General features: G+C 41.7%; 1 pseudogene; it reads left to right on the top strand.

The window, feature by feature from the left end:
- The first annotated feature begins 363 nt into the window (after positions 1-363).
- On the top strand, positions 364-5241 carry LOC118637691 (annotated as a pseudogene).
- The last annotated feature ends 773 nt before the right edge of the window (positions 5242-6014 follow it).

The following is a 6014-nucleotide window of genomic DNA, read 5'->3' as shown; positions in this document are numbered from 1 at the left end:
TGGAACCAGAAGTATCTGCACTGTCGCCTCCTGACCAACACTGTTTGGTTTATCATGTGGACATCACCTTCGGTTGTGGGTCTACCTTCTTCACAAAGCCTAGTTTTCCTTTGCCTCATAATCCATAGGAAGAGTTTCTTAACTTCATGTTCATGAACTCCTCAGAATTATTGTGTGTGCATGCTTTTTTCTGGTGAGAGCGATTATATAGTGGCTTGCAAATTATTAGTAGCTTCTCAAAGGAGTCTATGACCCCTAAAGGTTAAGAACCACCTGTCTGGGAATATGGCTCCAGGGGTTTCCTCCTCCTAAGCCAGGCTGGTTCTTGGCAAATAGAAGAGTCTCCCCTAATTATTCCCTTCCTCAGCATGTGGTGGCTCAAGGTTCTACTGTTGCTGCCCACGGTGAGCTTTGCGCTCTACCCTGAGGAGCTACTGGACACCCAATGGGAGCTATGGAAGAAGACCTACAGGAAGCAGTATAACAGCAAGGTGCCTGGTGACCTGGAGGGGAGCATGTTGGGGGGCCTGAAACCTGAGCCCTCCAGTTATAGCTTCCAGACTCCCTTGTATCCAAGTACTTGAACCACCCCAACCAAGCAACCCTGCCCTGTTCCCTAACTGTTAACAGAGTTTTAATTTCTACTCCTCAAGTCACCCTCCATCAAGTCCCATCCTTACTTTCCTGTTTATCTGTCTTGTATTTTTCTGTTGGAAGACTTCTCAGATTAATGCTATTAATCCATAAGCAACTTTCCTGTATGTCCCTCCAGATCATTGCATCATATTATTTGAATTTGTTTTTATATATTTCTTTTTGCATGCTGTTAATAATCCCATGGTCATTCCCCAAACTAGATTGTATACCCTCTATTATTGTAAGTCTTACCTCTTCTCCTAAAAACCTCCACAATATCGTATATGTAACTTTGCACACAGGACAGTCTGTGCCAGTACTGACTATGCTCTATTTAGGTGGATCTCTCGGCGTTTAATTTGGGGGAAAAACCTGAAGCATATTTCCATCCATAATCTTGAGGCCTCTCTTGGTGTCCACACATATGAACTGGCAATGAACCACTTGGCCCACCTGCCCTGTTTGCCTTAGTTCCCTGCTAATGCTTGGCCTCTTTCTTCTTTGTCCCAGTCCAGTGAAGAGATGATTCAGAAGATGACTGGACTCAAAGTACCCTCATCCCATCCCCGCAGTAATGATACCCTTTATATCCCAGACTGGGAAGGCAAAACCCCGAACTCCACTGATTATCGAAAGAAGGGATATGTTACTCCTCTCAAAAATCAGGTACCTCCTGTCTCCTGGGAATGGATGTAAGATAGCATGACCGTTTCCTTTTGCTGTTCCTTTGTTCTAAAGATTGGAAGGCCCTTGGAAGAAGAGACAAGGAATTAAAGTTCCCTCTCCCCATGCTAATAGCCTATTCCATCATTTAACTCATCTCCCATTTTTGTATATTTAGGTTGTTTCTGAGTTTTCCTTTTTATAAATAGTGTTGCTGTAAGCACCCATGTACATATATTTTTGTACCCACGTACAAATATTTCTGCAAAATAAATTCTAAAATTAAAATTGATAGGTCCTTTTCAAAAAAGTTTTTACTATCTTACGTTCTAATCAGCATGAGAAGGTTCGTTTTTTCACAACCTTAACAATGTTGATTGTATCAACCAGATGAACAACTGATTTAACATAGATTAGAGATTCAAGATGACTAAGACCTGTGTCCCAAGAAATCCTTAATCTTAAGAAATAGAAAGAAAGCCCTGGCCAGTGTGGCTCAGTTGGTGGAGCGTTGTCCCATGCACCAAAAGGTCACAGTCAGGGCACATGCCCAGGTTGCAGGTTTGATTCCCTGTTGGGGCATTTGGGAGGCAACCAATTGATGTTTCTCTCTCTCTCTCTCCTTTTCTCCTGTCCTCTCTCTCCAGAATCATTGAAAAACATTCCCAACTGAGAATTACAAATAATAATAACAAGAAATTAAAAATAGAAAACTCAGGCCCAGCTGGTGTGGTTCGGTGGTTGACCATCAACCAATGCACCAGGAGGTCACCGATTCAATTCCTAGTCAGGGCACATGCCAAGGTTGTGAGCCCAATCCCCGGTGAGGGGCATGCAGAAGGCAAGTCAATGTTCTCTCTAATTGATGTTTCTGTTTCTCTCTCCCTCTCCCTTCCTCTCTCTAAAATAAAAAAAGAAAAATTTAACACCTATCTTATCAAATACTACTAATAGCTACCACATTTTATTATCCACATTTTACAGATAAGGAAAGGGAGGCACAGAGAGACTTTATAACTTACTCAAGGTCACATATCAAAGGGGTTGCGAAGCCTTTACTCTGCTATACTACAGCCAATGAAACAGTAGTAACAAAATTTATTAATAGCAACAATAGCAATAGAAGAATGCAACAAATGTTAAATGAAGGGAAATAGGAAGACTTCACAGCAAAGAGGACATGTGTGATTTATAAAATTTATGGAATCTCATCAGACAGGTAGAGGTAAAAAAACAAAAAGTGTGCACAGCAATGACTGATAGTTTGTCTGTTATGTCTCTCAGGGTCAATGTGGTTCCTGTTGGGCCTTTAGCTCTGTGGGTGCCCTGGAGGGCCAGCTTAAGAAGAAAACTGGTAAACTCTTAAATCTGAGTCCCCAGAACCTGGTGGATTGTGTGTCTGAGCATGATGGCTGCGGAGGGGGCTACATGACCAATGCCTTCCAGTATGTGCAGAAGAACAGGGGCATTGACTCTGAAGATGCCTACCCATATGTGGGCCAGGTGAGGCTGCCCCACACAGGTGTACAGCTCTGTAATGGAGCCTCCCGCCCCAGCATGATATTTTGTACTGGAAACAATTCCAGAAATCTTGTTTTCTGTTACCTTATACTGCTTCATTGATGGGATAATTGCCAACAGAAGGCCAAGAAGATTCCCACATCTGGGGGAATTTGGGGAGCTTAGGCTACTACATTTCTTGTCTGCTTCTCTTCCTGGGGGTATAAATAAACAAACAGAGGATAAGCTATTCCATAGATCTCTGAGAAGGTTCTATAACCCTCTGTTCAACTCCCACTCACATCACAAATCTAATTTCATGGATCATGTGGCTTTATTTTGTATGAACTTAGTGTGTGTTTGGGGAATGTTTAAGCAAATTATATAAATTAACATGCTAGCATGTATAAAATGAGAGAGAAAAGCGAAATGCTTCATATTTGTTGTAGATCATTTAGCAATAGAAAGCAGATCTTTCTTATCTAAAATGAAGAAGATCTGAGGGTTTTTTGTATATGTGGAGTTGATAGACAATATAATATGAGGTCTTTGCAACAGGACCTTTTGAAGAAGGGATAGCAAGTTATGAAACTTGCTATTAATAATAATGAAAATGATGTCTACTATGTGCTAAGTCATGTGCTTAGTGCATTTTCTCACTTAATCCTCTTACCAGCCCTGTAAGGTAGATGTAGCCTCACGTTGTGAGTAAGGAAATTAACACTTGAGGTAAAACAGCATACTTTCCAGCCTGTGTGGCTCAGTGGTTGAGCATTGACCCATGCACCCAGAGATCGCTGGTTTGGTTCCCAGTCAGAGTGCATGCCTGGGGTTGCCAGCTCGATCTCCTAGGGAGGCACGTAGGAGGCAGCCAATCAGTGTTGATGTTTCTCTCTCATCAATGTTTCTCCCTTTTTCTCTCTCTAAAATCCATTTTAAAAAACCCCAACATTTGCCCTGGCCGGTTTGGCTCAGCGGTTAGAGCATCGGCCTGCGGTCCGGAGAGACCCGGGTTCGGTTCCCGCTAAGGGCATGTACCTCTGTTGCAGTTTGTCCCCGGCCCTGATTGGTCGTGTGGGTGGCAGCCACTCGATGTGCCTCTTTCACGTCGATGTTTCTCTCTCTCTCTCTCTCTTTCTCTCTCTCCCTCCCACTCTATCTGTGCAAAAATCGAAAAATGTCCTCGGGTGAGGATAAAAAAAAAAACAAACCCAACATTTAAAACAGCATACCCAAATTCATACCACTAGTCACGTAGCAGAGCCAACACTTATCTACCAGATCTGTTTATCTGCTGCAAACATTGCCAGGCAGGCATATATGCTATGCTCTTGTGCAACAACTGTCTAAGTCTTAGGTTATGTGCATCTTCAACTTCACTAGATTGATAATATCAAATATTTTACCAAAGTATTTGGAAAAAATTATACTCTCACATTCAGTATACAAGAGATCCCAGTGTCCAGCTGGTGTGGCTCAGTGGACTGAGCATCGTCTCGTGGACTGAACATCGTCTCGTGCACTGGGAGGTCACCATTTCGATTCCCGGTCAGGGCACATGCCCGGGTTACAGGCTTCATCCCCAGTAGGGAAGGTGTAGGAGGCAGCCAATCGATGTTTCTTTCTTACAGTTGTTTCTATCTCTTTCTTCCTTCCTTTCTATCTAAAAATCAATACAAAAATATCTTTTTTTTTTTTTATCCTCACCCGAGGACATTTTTCGATATTTTGTTCAGATAGAGTGAGAGGGAGAGAGAGAGAGAGAGAAACATCGACGTGAAAGCGACACATCGAGTGGTTGCCACCCACACGACCCAACCAGGGCCGGGGACAAACTGCAACCAAGGTACGTGCCCTTAGCGGGAACCGAACCCGGGTCTCTCCAGACCGCAGGCCAACGCTCTAACCGCTGAGCCAAACCGGCCAGGGCCAAAAATATCTTTTTATAAGAAAGAAATTCCATTGATTCACATTGTTTAAAAAATTTAATTATTTTCCAATTACAGTTGACATTCAATCTTGATGTGGCTGCTTCTTTATATCCTTAGTTATAGGAGTTCTGTTTATCTAGTTAGTCTTCAGGTGGTTCTCAAGGGTGGTGGTTCTATAATTTAGTTGTCATCTTGATGTGGTAGTGGGAAGAGGTGAGCAGTGTTTACCTGCTCCACCATCTAGACTGGAAGTCTCACATCTTCAATGTGTTATGTGGCCATCTGCATTTCTTCTTCAATGAAATGACTGTTTATTTCTCTTGCCCATTTTAATTAGGTTAGTATCTCTTTCTTACTGATTTTTAGAGATTTCAAAAAGATATTTGGATCCTAATACTCTGTGTTGTAGGTTGATGTTTGTCTTTTCTCTCTTTATATCTTTCAATCCAGAACATTTCTTAATTTTGATGTAGTAAAATTATTAATTGTTTCTTTGCAGTTTGATTCTTAAAAAAACATGTAATAGCAATAAATTTTATTCATTCATGTTTAGTCATCGGAAATGATGTCTGCTGCAATAAAATGCTCATTAATGTAAAGGACTTAAATCAATTTCACTCAACAAACTACATAGTAAAGTCATTCCAATACATCCTCATGATACTGGCCACATCAAGACAGTATTTATTTTATGAGTGCCACCCCATTATTCTTCCATTTTATGGGTTTTTAGCTGTCAGGTATACACAGCAGAGAATTTGGCGGTTGTACTTGGAAAAATACAATTTTCAGAACTGCTGGTTCACTTGGAAAAATACAATTTTCAGAACTGCTGGTTCCCAAGTTCATGTTCAAACTTTGGGGGATGCTACTGTACTAGAGCTGCCTAACAATTAGCTTTTTAACTCTGAATACATCTGACCAATTAGTGAGATGACCTTAATTTAGTAAAATATTCTTTTTTAAGTTGTCAAATACCCCTTTGACAATTTTTGTTGTCAGGTATTATAAAAAAATTAAACAAACCACCCTGGTCGGTTTAGCACAGTGGTTAGAACATCGGCCTGTGGTCCAGAGAGACCTGGGTTCGGTTCCGGCAAAGGGCACGAACCTCAGTTACAGTTTGTCCCCAGCCCTGGTTGGTTGTTCAGGTGGAAGCCACTCGATGTGTCCCTTTCACATTGATGTTTCTCTCTCTCTCTCTCTCTCTCTCTCTCTCTCTCTCTCCCCCTCACACTCTATCTGAACAAAAAATGGAAAAATGTCCTCGGGTGAGGATAAAAA

The sequence above is a fragment of the Molossus molossus genome, unplaced genomic scaffold (assembly GCF_014108415.1).
Source record: "Molossus molossus isolate mMolMol1 unplaced genomic scaffold, mMolMol1.p scaffold_m16_p_20, whole genome shotgun sequence".
Classification (NCBI taxonomy): Eukaryota; Metazoa; Chordata; class Mammalia; order Chiroptera; family Molossidae; genus Molossus; species Molossus molossus.
Note: the sequence above shows the minus strand (reverse complement) of the source record. Positions and strands in the feature narration are given on the sequence as shown.